Source organism: Adiantum capillus-veneris, chromosome 10 (assembly GCF_014529385.1).
Source record: "Adiantum capillus-veneris isolate H3 chromosome 10, ASM1452938v2, whole genome shotgun sequence".
NCBI lineage: Eukaryota > Viridiplantae > Streptophyta > Polypodiopsida > Polypodiales > Pteridaceae > Adiantum > Adiantum capillus-veneris.
Window position 1 is genome coordinate 130186933 of NC_140940.1, and position 15302 is coordinate 130202234.

Below are 15302 nucleotides of genomic sequence, written 5' to 3' on the forward strand. Positions count from 1 at the left end.
GGGGTACCTGTGGTGCTAAGGCCTTGCACATTCTCTCCCATGACAATGAAAACTTATGTATGTACGCATCTACTGGCTCACCTTCCTTTTGCACCAAAGCTTGTACTTCTTGCCACACTTTGTCAGGATCTTCTATCTTCACAAACTCAACCTCCAACCCATGCCGTAGATTTTCCCAACTCAATCTTACAGGTGGATCAGCCACACGCAACTCCTCTTCAAATGCTTTGGACCAGACTCTTGCATCACTCTTCAAACAGATTTGGAGAAGACATAACATCTGTGCAGGGTCATGAATCTGGTTGCTAATGCAAGCAACCTCCATCTTTTCCAAGAAGTCTTCGACATATTCATCACTTCTTCCATGAAACTCAGGATAAGGGAAATCCAGGGCTACCCAAATTACGATGCTTTGAGAACCCCTTCGAACACACGTGCAAGAACCCAAAACTTTTGACTGACTCAATTCCAAGAAACTTCAATGGAGCTCAACTTTAGATAAGGACAAACACATGCACATCAAATGAGTTCTCATAGTTGATCATTGGAATTACAACAGGTAAAGGACATTCCGGGATCTCTCTTAATCTTCTTGGCCCAAACATAAAGACTATGCGCTGCTGGAAAAAAATCTTCCCAGACACATGAACATTCATCTGGATTCTCTGAGTTAAATGAAATGGAGTGAATTGAGGTCCATTTTGATCATCCATTAAAGTCAACCATGAAGCTCCCAAGAAGGAACACCTGTCTTATCCTCTGATTTTGCCAAAATTTTCAGCAGCATAACAGCATAAATGGCTCAAAAGACCAAAAAACCAGCCATCATAACTCGGAAAAAATTTGACAGAGTTTCCCCAGAAGTAGAGCAGTGTGAACCCAAAATATAGAATGTATATGTATGCATAAACTGTTAACAATAGAACCCGAGCATCAAATAGGACTCACTAGTACATAGCCTATGGCGAGGTCACAAAAAGGGTGCTCCAGCTACCTGTATCACCTTTAGTCAGCCTCATATTGTAATCTCCATTCTAAGAACCCTTATGTTTCCACATAAAAAATGGGCAACCCCATTTTGCCCCTCCCTCTATTCAGTGAAGTAGTATGCCCTCCAGTTTTGGATCACAAAATGTTGGCATGGTAGTTCTTTTTATGTCTAATGATGCAGCAATTATATATATATATATATATATATGCACACACACACACACACACACACATATATATATATATATACATACATATATATATACACACATACATATATATATATATATATGTATGTATTTTTGGTTTCTGGGACTTATTGTGCTGATAGTCCATTTGCTCTTTTCTGTATAAACTTGCTGGGCGGTTTTGTACATTGTTCAAAACATGTATATTTTCTAAATGGCTCTAAAAAGCTCAAAAAATTGTGCAATGTTTGAAAAGCATGAAAAAAAAAGCTCATTAAAAAAATGCACTTGTTGTGGAGCACATGATCGATCAAGAGTACTTACTATCACAAAACTTTGTAGGCATCATTTTGTATTCACACACACCTAGAGTAGCCAATGTTTATCCTAGCCAAAAGGTTCAATTGAATGTTCTAGAAATGGATCTTGAATATAGGCCTCATCTTGTTCTCTGTTTATCTCTCTAGGATGCAATCATCTTTCTTTAGGCTCCCACAATTAGATGCTCCACACATCCAAATATGCACCTTGTCGTACAATCATGCATATATTTTGTTTTCATGGATCGTAATTGAGTCAAAGTCTTCCATGAGGGTTTGATTAACTATGATCCTCGATGTTGACACTCGTGGTAACACCTTTATCCCTCAATTTGAGCTCTTCATAGCCCCAATCTTGCACCATGTTGAGTTGACGCATGAATGGTTGCCTCAATTGAAGTCAAAGTTGTTACTCTTTCCAAAATCCACTACTACAAAGGTATGCTCGTACCGGATTCTTAGACTATATGAAGATACTGTGATTTATTCTGGAATATCCAAAGGTCTTTCTAAAAATACATCTACAAGTTGCAATTTCATTCGTATCTTCCTAAGAGTTGACCTTCCCCACTTCTCCCAGATTTCTCTTGTAGCTATGGCTACTCAAGTCCCCTATAAAGTATGGCTATCATTCTTACTCCTTTGTGACCTAGAGATAAGGTGGTGTTCCCTTCTTCTCCTTCATAGTAATCTCCCACCTTGTTTACATGCACATATTTCACTTTTTCTATCGGGTGGAGTTTTACCCATGTTTTCATCTATAGGTATATATTGAAAGTTAAATTTCAATCCCATCTTCTCTAGATGTTTGCCCACTTCTCTCTATAGATATGGTTTGATTTCAAAAACTCTGAGAGAGTAATCTTGCATTGTATAGGAGAAGACACGATTTCATGCAAGCTCTTAGTGTCCATCATGTTTAGTGCGCCTTTCCACTGAGATGTTACCACTCTAACGTCAGATTTTGCTTTGTGTTTTGCTACAAAAGATGGTAGAGTCTGGAGAGTTTGGTTTGCTCTCTTCACATGCTATAGACCCAATATCTCCATATAGAGAACGTATATCTCTAGGGTAGAGCCGTGTTCCATGTTCCATCTTTGTGCACACTCTTGTCCTCCTTTTTAGGTATCAACGTTACTTGTTTGGGAATATTCAATGGTTCTGGCTACATTAGGACTTGGGTTGGCTCTATGAGCCGTTTGCACATTTCTAATTGTTTTGTCTCAACTTTTGCATGTGGATACATTAAACATCTTTGTTCTTTGGTTGTTTTTTAGTCTTGCTTTGTACTCTTCCATCACATCATCCAAATGCTCATTAACTTTATCTACCAAGACTATCTTACCAGATAAAGTTTTTGAAACTTCTCCTCCCTAAACTTTTCCTTTGTTTTCTTACTATAACTTGAGGTGCTCCCTTGTTTGTTAAAGCTCTATCTCTAAGGCCGCATTTTCCCTTAGCCTCTTTGGTTTCATTAAATCTCTTTTTTCTTTCTAAGACTTTCTTTGGGTCCTCGTCGATAAGCTCTCAATTTTTGTTTGAATATGAATTTTTCATTTGTCCTCCATAGGTGCGTAATTGGCAACAATTTTAGCTTGCCTCAGATCCGCTTGAAGAAGGTAACACTCCTACAATGTTCATTGTTTCTTTCCCCTTGTTGTTTGGATGTTTTGGACAATCAAGAATCAGGTGAGTAAGAGCACATTTGAGACAATATCCAAATATCCCTAGGTTTGCATTGCGGTTTTTATTCTATCTTTTGTGGGAAAGTTTTAGGTCAAGATATCACCATAAGTACATGGATTGCAATCCTTGCTTGAAGGCCAAAGTGACTTTTCTTTGTACCATCAGGATTAGCATGATTACTAGATGCTATGGTATCAAGGATGTTGTAAGTGCCCATTAGTAAGTTCTCTACTTGCATCAATTTTGCACATAGCGACGTGTAGAATCAATTTTGATCATCCCAAGATTTCTCTTCAGTCATTTTTTAAGATTTATTCCAAGCTTTAAAGTGCCCCAATTGGAGTTATTCTCTTCAGGTTACGCCTACTTCTCTACAGTGCTATGGCTATGGCATACTAGTGGCAAATTGCGTGTAGATAGACTAGGAGGGCATGTATCTAAGAATTTTGGAATTGATCTTCAATTTGTCGGTTTGTGATGTTTAATTATGAAAGGGGATATCCTTGTGCTCATTTGAATTTGTCGGCGTGTGTTGTAAATCAATGCTTTGGTTTTTGCTCCTTTGTGCTATGGTCCTTTAGGTAGGCGTGTGCTTGTAAATTCCCAAGGTAGCATAGGCCTTTTGGTTGGGTTCACTAAGATTTGTTTTGGTATAATTTTGGAGATGAAGTTGAATTTTTAATGCACAGGCTATATAGATATAGAGGTGTCCCACTTTTTCTTTTGCCCAAAAGTGTTTTGGGCCCCCCACAGAGGATCTTTTTCAAGTGACCTTCAATTGATATCTTTGATGGCTATGATGGTAGAATTTCCAAGGTTCTATGGTCATGTAGGTGAGGATGTTGATGCATTAATTGAGAAAATGGAGTTTGCATGTTTGACTAGAAATAAGGAAGATCCAATAATTATGCTCAAGATTTTCCTCTTTTGCATGAAAGAGGATGCATAGATATGGTATGATGAGCATGAGTCTTGGTTGAAATCCTCTCAACCTTCGCAAGTGATGACTTATCATGAGTTAAAGAAGTGTTTCATTGAGAGGTTTAGGAAGGTAGAGGACCCAATGGATCTATGGCACTCCATTGACGGGATTGCGCAGGGTGGTGGCCAAAGTATAGAAGCCTTTGCCAAGGAGTTGACTGCTTTGTGGAGAAGATGGTGTGTTTCTTTGGGTAGTGAGATTCCTCATCTTATTCTTAAAAAATGTATGTTTACGCAAATTTTCAGGGATGATTATAATTTAAAGGCTGAGCTTAAATGGACACTTAAATTTGAGGATGTAGTAAGGATTGCAAAGCATAAGGAATGGAAGCTAGAGAGAGTGAGGTAGCTTGGATTGCAATAATATATGAAGCCATATGTATCTTATGTTTTAGATATAAATATGGACATGGTATGCAATGAATAAATTTTTTTTTCTCATTCTCTTGAGTGTGTGAAAGAAGAATTCCATATGCATAGTGAGATCAAGAAGAATGCTCAATGTATGCCCTATTTGTTGTTTAAGCGATTTGATGGCAGCCTTCATGTCAAAGATGATGATGCTAGTAAGGTGGAGTTTGTACACAAGAAATCTACCATGGTCATGAATTAGTGTCAATTTCAAGGAAATGAGCATTTTGAATGCCCAAGTCACTTGGCTAATGCTTCTAATATATGCTACAATGACGAGGAGTATGCCTTTGATACCAATGTTGTTGTTGTGACTTCTTCTCTTGTAGATGAGGTAGTTGAATTGATGATCACATGATAGAGATCAAGGAGCATAATAACACAAAAGAGGGTGATGCATATGAAGAGGGTTATGAAGCATATGATTTGGGTGAACGTATCCCAAAGGGTGATGAAGAAACGAGGTATACTACTTGTATTAGGGACGAGGTCCCTATCCATGAGGAACTTCATGATGTGTATGATGGTGTGGGTAGAAATCCCCTAATTGATAAAGCCCATATTGAGATTTCAACGGATATGAAAAATGATGGAGCTACTTTTGTCACGTCTTATGTGAATATAGTTGATGCTACTCTGCTTGATCCTCTTGTTAAGGAGCCTAAGGTATGCATGGAAGATAGCTTACCTATCAAGAATGATGTTTTTGAATTGTTTGGATGATTTAAACAAGAAAAAGTAAATGATCTAGCTATGCATGAGGATATGTTGGTTTCTACTAAATTTTATAGCATGTTTAGGGAAGCTATTTCCAAATTACTTGCATCATCCTACGGCGCTAAATGAGAGTCCACATGTGGCATTGGTGGATCACAAACTATGTTTGTGAAAAGGGTGGATGATACATATGGTTCATGATATTATATTGAGAGCTTATTATGGTTCAGATCTACTCTTGAAGTTGGAGTTTTTGTTTTGAGGCCTTTTCATCTAGGTGAATAAAATGTTTATGCTTATACTGAGCATGAATGCTCTATCAGACTGGGGGTTTGGCAAAATATACTGCATGCATTTCAGACACCCCTTTTTTGTAAAAAATGTACATATGGATGTGACATCGTATGCCAAAGGTGTGTGTTGGATTTCCTTTTGTAGCTTTCTTTAGCAAGCACATGTACATGCAAGGCAAGTCACTAGTGTAGCACCAACTGTCAGGTTACTGTAAGTGCCAATTTGTGAGTTTTTCAAGTGATACTTGTGTATAACTAAAAATCAAGTAAAAACTAAAAAAACTTCAGCCAAATATCAGAAAATTGTAGGTTTTGGGTTGTTGTGCCTCATTGATGCTGATCCGAGCCTATCACAATTTTTTTTTTACTATATTTTGTTGGTTTTACCTGCTTCTAGAGGTTTACAATAAAAGAAAGAGTGAGAACAACCTCTTGGAAAAATTCAAAAAATGATTGGATGGGAATTTTTCCTTGACTAGTTCACCGGAGGTGAAAGGTAGAACCTAGTGGTAAAGGGAAGGGAAAATATGTAAATGTGAAAAGAAAAGATATGATGTGGTTGTGGAGCCATGCACCCATGATTCAAGGGTCATGAGGGGTTCATATCATCATGGATTTGGAGCCATATAATGATTCAAATAGATGGGACCCAGGTGGAAGACTTGGTGAAGGAAGGAAACAGACACATGATTTTGCTGATTTTTTAAAAAAATGCGTCCACTCCGATCCAAGAAAATTTGTCTTTATCAAAGTTGTAGATTATGAGCTGGAGATTCTGACCATATTTTTTTAATAATTTTTGCAGCTATGTCTAGGAAATATGGCAAAAATGGTGGACGCCAGTTTTTCCAACTGTGGTGGAGATCACCCCCTCTACCTTTACACACACACCCTTCCTTTTCCACATTGAGTCCTTCTCTAAAAATCAGCCATTAGTCTCCTCACCCTCCCATCCTTTCTCCTCTCTCTCAAGCTCATAAAACCATCACAAATTCCTCTTCTAATCACCTCTCAAATCATGCTTAATCTTGTTGTAATTCATAAGTTGTCATTCAACCCCTTCCTATTATTACTAGATATGCATTGATTTTATGAAGATTCTTCACATTTTAAAATAAGGAAGCTCTTGGGCTCAAGCTATGGAGGAAGGAGTGAAGACAACACAAGTGATGATGGAGCCAATTAGTTGCAAATTGGTCAACAAATCACTTGGAAGGAGCTTCTTCATTGGTAGAATGTCCCTAATCAAGCTTCATTTGTACAAATTGCACTTGGATCTTAACCTCACTCTTAATCACTCTCTTGCCTATATAAAGAGGCCCCCCCCTTTGTAATTTCAAGTCTCTCTCAACCCCATTGAGTCTTTGTATCACTCATCATGAGCCCATAAAGCTCATTCATTCACTGTATTCTTGCACATTCAAGAGTGCAAATTGTTTTATGCTAGTAACCCCCCCCTCCCCCCCCCCCCCCCCCCCCCCCCCCCCCCCCCCCCCCTCTCACTTATGTTAATTAATAGAGATCTTTTATGTGTGTGTGAGAGTGCTTGATGTGATTTTGGCTAAATCTTGAGTTGTTGTTTAGTAATCTACATGCTATTTGTGTTGGGAGTGCTTGAAGTTATCCATTTCTTGTACACACATTGAGGTTAATGCTTCATTCATAGTGATAGCTCTCTCTCTCTCTCTCTCTCTCTCTCTCTCTCTCTCTCTCTCTCTCTCTCTCTCTCTCCGTAGCGGTCCTAGTCCACGCTTCCAAAACTAGGTGGTGCCCTCATCTCATTTCCCTTGTGGCGCAATGGGGTTTGTTTTGGTGTAGAGGCCGCCATTCCAAATTTCCTTCGTCAATGCTTTCAGATGCAAATTTTTTGGCCCTCTACTAGACTTGTCTACATGTATTTGTACCGGGACAGCTCTTTGTTCGCATCAAATTTTCACATAGTGAAATGTAGAATCAATGTTGATCATATTTAGAATTCTTTCAAGTCATTTTTCAAGACTCCTTTATAGCTTTAAAGCTTTAAAGTGAACCAATTGGAGTTATGCTCTTCAGGTTACGACTAGTTCTCTATAAGGTTATCGCTATGGCAGCCTAGTGACAAATTGTGTGCATATAGATTGGGAGGGAACACTGTCGGGGGATATGTGTTCTCTACGTGAGCCAGGCAGGCACCGGGCCTCTTGCTGTGGGAGGTGTGAAAGAGAGAGAACAAGAACAATTGATAACTCTGGCAATCACCACAATCATCAATTAATTGATTAATTCTCTAAGTACAACTTAATCGGTAGCCAAGGCGGGCCGTTAACAGCACCACCACTTGGATCATCTGCTAACTAGGAGTTTAAGCTCCCATTTTACAGGATTAACTGGGCCATTAACGACACCGGACTTAACAAAATGCTAATTCAATCTTTAACGGATGACGGTGATGGAATTTTTTCTCTTGTCGCTTTATCTGCTTCAAGTTCCATTAGATTCTGCAAGCTTCAAGTCAGTTCACTGCCTCAATCATCAAGCCTCAATTATTATCAATTATCTTGCAATTTCCTGCTTTGTGCGCTTTGCACTGCCTTATCTGTCGTTCACGACCTCAACTTCTCCTTTAATCAACTTGATTTTTTATTGCCTTCAAGCTCCGACTCCCTTTCCAAGCCGCTTCAATCTTCCTTTCTTGATTACCTTCTTCTGCTCGAACCTTTTCACTCGTTAGATTTTCTCTTCTTAGTTGAATGTCGAGAGCAAGAGAGAAAGAGTCTTCTTGCTTGTGCACGAGAACAAGTCCTTTTGCCTATCCGAGAGAGAGAGAGAGAGAGAGAGAGAGAGAGAGAGAGAGAGAGAGAGAGAGAGAGAGAGAGAGAGAGAGAGAGAGAGAGAGAGAGAGAGAGAGAGAGAGAGAAATTAACCCTCCTGGATCCCCTATGTCGCCATGGTCAAGAGAGAGAGAGAACTCCTTGCTTTGATTGGAGATCGAGAGAGAGAAACCTCGCCTTGGCTCCCTTCACCTCCTCACCTTGGCTCCCTTCACCTCCTCGCCTTGGTTACCCTTGCTTCGTTCAAGCTCGAGAGGGAGAGCTTTTCCTCCTCTTCTTCTCCTTCGTTAATCTCTCCTTGAGCTCCCTCGCCTTCACGTTTCTTCTTCCAATAGCATCCCATGCCAAAAGACCCTATTAATGTCTCTTTTCCCTTCCTAAGAAGTGGCACCGGCGTCATTGATGTGGCGCATGAACGTACATGATGATGTGGCACTCAGTGATTTTGGTAGCTCAGATGATGACCCCCCTGGTGCCGGAAGGGAGCGCCATGGCCTCCTCAACATTTTTTGTCTCTGCCACGAGCTCGTCTGAGTGCCTCCCTGCTCTTTGCGTCTCTTTCTTTTCTTCCACGCTGCCTGCTCATCCTGTTGCTGCCCCCCATGGCCTCCTTATTTTCCCCCAATTACACACAATGGGTTTTTATTAGACGGCCCTGATCTTTTAATATTGGGCGGCCAACTAGTTCCCTTCTCTTAACCTCGGCTTTCATTTGGTAGCATATCGACACAGCAAGACTCTCAAGAAAGCAGAAGGTCATCACCAAGAACAGGCCTGGTAGCTTCTTGTGAATTCTAATGCTCATAATAGCATTGTAAATAAGGCCAAAAGTTTCCCAGTTCAGTCGCGTCGGCAACTGACACCGATCTTAATCCTGATTATCCGATCAATCCGGACTGTATTTGATGAGCGGTAAATTCCTTTGGACGTCTTTAACTGCATAGAACGCATACAAAACCTACTGGGCTGTAAAATCCCCAGATGGCACATTGCCCAAGCCAATCTGACTTGTACGGAGCCGGTCCCCGGTGAATATTAAACGGCTCATATCTTGGCAACCGTAACCTCGATCACTAATCTGAAAAGATTGACACACTCCACAAAGTGAGCAGTTCAAGCCCATGCATTCAATTCATTTCTGTCACCTCAACTGCCGTTTCTCAATCTGGTACGGATCTGCAATCAACTCAAACTTTGAACTGCCATAACTTCTTCACCGTAGCTCCAATCGACGAGCCGTAAAGACAGGCTGGTAGAGCACTTCAAGAACTATAATATCTCATCTATGGTCACTGCAAGCATACTCATTTTTGGCATCATTGAGGAATCTATTGGCCCTTATAAGCCACATCTAGCATACATTAATCATTAAGCTTGGCCTGTTATAAAGCCCTGATCACTACTCAATAAATGTGTAGGCTTCAAAGAAGCTTATCTTGCATTTCTGTACTCTTTTTCTCTTCATGGCAGTGGAGCTACACGACAACGCATTTATGGATTTTGGAATTGATGTTCAAGTTGTGGGTTTGTGCTTTTCATTTGTAAAAGGGGATGCCCTTGTCTTCATATGAATTGGTTGGCATGTGTTGTACATCCATGCTTTGGGTTTTGCTCCTATGTTCTATGGTCCTTTGGGTGGGTGTGTTCTTGTAAATTCCCAAGGGAGCGGAGGCCTTTTGGTTGGCATTTAGTAATATTAATTTCATATATTTTTTGGTGCTAAGGTTGAAGTTTGAACGCTTGGGCTATTCAACTATAGAGGTGTCCCACTTTTTCTTTTGCCCAACAACTCATAGTTGCGAACCACAACAGAACTAGCAATGCTTACACCTACTAGAAAGAACACGAAATAAAAACACAATGTAGGTTTCAAAAAAATTATTAACTAATTATTAGTTAAGTTGATTACAAATTTGGGCTAAGAAGGCGCTTGAGGGTATGTATCGAATAACTCTTTTCTCCTCAAAAGATACGCCTCCTTTCACATTAAAGTTATTGAATTTTATACCTAGGGCTTTCTAAATGGCTAATGGCTAGCTCACATGGGCCTTCAAAGAATTCATGAGAGAATTACAACTTAGGGAATTGACCTGCTACTTTGGAATCATGATTTACACATAGTGTAGCTACGCTAGCTCAAAAAAAGAACAGAGTACAATCTCATTAAAAATGTGGTGTCCGCTTAGGTGGACACCCATTTAGTGAATCCACAAAAAATACAATATATATTAATCATATTTTTAAAAGTCTAGCTTGTATGGTTCTTTAGACGAGGGAAAATATCTCTCCGTGATGTTGCACATCTTTTTCACCCACAAAATACAATGTGTCTCCTCTAATTGATGCCCTAGTAGTAGCTCTTGACCAATGGGGAGAGGGCGATGATGCTAAAAGCTACTAGAACCCAACAACACCATCTACTTCAATGCAAGCCCCTCCTCAAGAGTGAACTCAATTGGCTATCCCTACCCAGTAATGGGATGCTACACCTACACTTGCTTGAACCCTACCCTGCAAGCATCGTACCTCATGGAGATGGGATTTGGATCTTGTTGACTAAAATCTTGCTACTCATTAATATTCATTACTGTCAATTTTGTAGTCTTGAGTTGACTAGCCTTAGATGAAACCAAGGGCCATGCTTTTAGAGATGCTGAAACTCTAGATAGTCCTCTAGTGATGAGGTGTAGCGTTTTTGCAAGTCTTTAGTTCAAATTTTGATTTTGATTATATTAGAGATAGAGAAAGAGAGATATAGAGAGATATAAAGAGAGAGTATCATACAAACCTAGAGACATTGCAATATTCCTCTCTGAACAAGTTTTTGTTGAGAGGCACAAAAACCAATTAGCTAGTGTGGTTGATCGTGGGGGATCCTTGAGGCTCTTGTGCATGGGATTTCTTGCCCGCTTTAACTTATTGACAAGCCCTTGTCAGCAACTACATCTAGCTAGGTATGATGTTACTTCCTTGTAAAAGCTCATGATGTGATGGAAAATTGCACCCTTGTATATTACTGACCCTCAAGAATTTAGAGATTGAGTTCCATCAAAAGCCTATCACCAAGGCACATGACTTTTGAGAGAGAGAGAGAGAGAGAGAGAGAGATTATTTGTTTCATACTTGAGCTATGCAACACCCTTGTCTTTTTTTTACAAACCTCAAGCTTGACCCTTGCATATATCAATTGTATATCCATTTGTGATATTTTTACCGGGCTTTGCGGTTTGGGGATCCGACCTCGGAGAAATACATGAGAGTATGGGGAATGTGGGCCCAAAAACTAGAGTGTATGAGGGTGTTGTTTTTATATTTTCAAAGTCTTTAGAGGCTTGATGGGCCAATTGCTACCACGTGGCACAGAGCTATCCCACATGCCCAAATTGAGAAAGAGAGGCCATTGCATATTATCCAAATCGTAGACATCACATGATGTATCAGAATGGAGAGCAAGCTCCTTGAGTGCCTACCCATGGCAATTGGGTGGAGGCTCTGTGCAGTGGCATGAGGGATGGAGTCTCATAGTTTTGGCGGAGAGGGGTTGCACGAGTGGCGCACGCCCGTGTGGAGTTGATTGACAACTGTGCTGGCAGTGGATGTTGACGTGGCAAGCGCCCGAATTTTTTTTAGCACAGGCCCGGTAGGGGTGGGTAGCGATATTGCTAGTGCTTGGGGGTAGGTGGTGTGCTCCATGGGGTTCAAGGGAGAGAGAGAAAGTAAGACAGAGTGAGAGAGAAAGGATAGCCACGTAAAGCAAGGGAGCCCAAGCCAGGCAAGATGGACCAAGGGAACTCCGAATTGGCTGAGAAGACCAAGCAAGAGTAGTCCAAAGGGGGAGATTTAGGAAGCAATCAGAGGCAAATGTAGAAAGAGGGAGCAATCAAAGAGCCATCAAAAGTGTCCATTTCAAGTGCAGAAAAAGAAGAATGGGCAATGCAAGGCCAAGCCGTCAAAAGGAGGGAGGGAGAGATCAAATGAGGAGAGAAAGAGGGAGAGTTCAAGGCAAATTGAAAGGCTGAATTGGGTGGATGGTCAAAGGCAAGGAAAAGCAGTCAAAAAGGGTAGCCTCCCAAAGGTGAAAATAATGGAAAAAATAAAAAAATAAAAATGATACCAAGGGCCACTAGCAATATCACTAGTGCACCCCCCCTTCAAGAGCACAAGCCAAAGCGAGCATATAAAAATGAGGCAGATCCTCTCTTCCAAAAAATGCCAAATTAAGGTGCTAGATGGGCCAATTAGGGAGAAGTTTCCAAAGTTGAAGACCCCCACTATAAAAGCCATTTTTTTAATGAAATGGGGGCTTTTTTGTGTCGTTTGAAGCCTACAAAGTGAAGCTCTTTTACAAAAGAGTGTGCCTGTCCAATCCCTTTGTAATTTTTCTTGAAAGTGGCCATGGTGATAACATTGCAAGATCTGTACATGCCTTTTGAAGTTTAGTCAAGCCACTGTTGCCCTATTTTGGTGTCATTTCCCCTTCCCCCCTTCTCTCTCTCTTTCTCTTGTGCTTTCCTGTGGTGCCAGTAGTGTGGATGTGTGTGCCCCCCTAGACCGGTGGTGCTTTGTGTAAGAGAGTGAGATTGAGGAGACGTGTGTGTGTGTGTGTGTAAGGGTGGAGATAGACCATGGTAGTAGGTATGCATTGTGCGGTCGACTTGTGGAGTGCGTAAACATTGGAAAAAGAGCATGCAGTGGTTTGTGGATACCCTCAGCTATAGAGAGGACTTTGTTGTTGTGCCTAGTGTGTTCCCCCATTCCTCACTCCACCTTCTGGTGCCCCCACATAGGAGCACACTGATTGCTCCTAGTTGATAAAAAAGAAGCGATTTTCTACGTTGCAAGTCATGGTAGCAAGAAGCTATGGGCCGATTTTCACAAGATAGGAGGGCCTTCACGAATGGATGTCAGATTTCAATAGTATAGTTTCTATTGTTGGGTATGCTAAACAAGGATAGCAAGATATATACATTTCCTTTGGTGATGCATGGAAAATCTAAAGTTTGGTATGAAGCTCTAGAAGGTGAGCCAAGGCAAGCATGTCCGGTTCTACGGGCAAGGTTTCTTCATGACTTTTGGAAGGAGGAGTCCCTAGTTGAGATGGATGTGAAGCTGAAGGTGCTTAAACAAGATGTAAGTGAAGAGTTAAATCTATTTTTGAGTCGTTTTGAAGAGTGTTGGGAAGCATTAGCAGCAACCATGCAATTGCCTAATGGGGATTACTTTAAGTTGGACAAGTTCATGGTGTGTCTGCAGCCTAAGGTGAGAGAGAAAGTTGATTTTGCCCAGAAAACTACAATGATGGTGTAGCAATTACACCGTCTTCAAAGAGCAGAAAGATAAAGAAGAAGATAGATCAGGGTGTGTTGGTCTATGAGATGATTGCCCCCCTTCAACCAGATAGTCTTAGGGAGGCTACACACAAGGAAAATCACGGAAATTGAGGTGTAGCCATGGTGCCACGAAATTGGGTACATACGGTGCACGATTTGTCCGAGCAAATGAAAGAGCTGTGGCTAAGTGTGATGGATAGAGGAAAACCAAGAGGAGCTAGGGGCAAGGCAAGGCCACTGCTAGGTAGGTGTTACAATTATGAAGAAGAGGGGCATTATGCGCTTGATTGTCCTCAACCGTAGAGAGAGAGAGAGAGAGAGAGAGAGAGAGAGAGAGAGAGAGAGAGAGAGAGAGAGGAGGCATTTACCCTTTGTTTGGTAGAGGTTGAGGTCACGGTCAATTCAATGGTCCAAGAGAGAAAGTAGTGCAGAATCCTGTGGACCTAGCTCTGCCAAGTGGAGGTGAAGTCCCAAGAGTGAATATCATGGGGGTGGATAAGGAGGATGTCAAAGTTTTGGCCAACAAGAGGGAAACAGCTAAGAGAGAGGCATAGATAGAGATGAAACGAGAGCTCTTAAGGGCAAAGAAAAGGTGTACCAAGACAGAGAGCAGTGTGATCCTAGCAAAAGAAGGAGACACCGCAAAATCAAGCAAGTGGATTTCCAATTAGGACGTGGCTATCCCGAGTACAACCTGGATGTGCAAAATCATAAAGAATATATTACTTTTGGTCAGTTGTTGGCTTTAAATCCAAAATTGAGGAGGTAGTGGTTAACAAGTGTTAGCACCAAGCTGCCAAGAGCTAAGGGAAATGTGCACGTGATGCAAACCATGTCTTTGAGGGTAGGTAGCCTGACTAATGTTCTTTCACTGGTGGATGCGGTCATAGAGAAAAGGATGCAGGTACATGTGTGTGTCATGACGGAAGCAGCCATGAAGGAGATGGGAGTCAAGATGGTGGCAAAGTCAAATGCGCGCATGAGGATGGCCAACCATATTAAAGCTAGGTGTTTGGGTGTGGCTTAGGATGTGAAGGTCAAGGTGATGGGCATAGAGTGCCAGGTATACTTTTTGGCAATGAAGGAAGGTTATAATGCTTATCCAATCATTTTGGGTAGTCCATGGATTTTGGAAATAGGTGCTATGTAGGATTGGGAGAGCAAAGTATTCACTTTTCTTGACAGAGAGAAAGGGAGATAGATTGTTCTAGATCTAAAGACCAAGGAGAAAAATTCTCATCCTATGGCAGCTAAAGACGAGGGCAACACAACGAGCTATGAGTACGAAACAGAGACGACCTATGATGAAGGCTATACTAGCATAGATGAAGAGGAGAGCAAAGATGACATGTTGAAGATAGACAAGAATGCATAAAGGGATTGCAGATGCTATGTATGCTGACAAGCCACCTTCTTTTTACAAAACAATGGATTTGTTTGTCTATTTTGTAGAATACAAGGTTCCATCATGAGAAGGTGTAAATGGAGAACTACATCAAAATACTCTTTCCCACCATAAGTTCAATTGATTGGGAAGCCCCTGATGCATGGACTATATCAAGCGTCAAATCCAAGG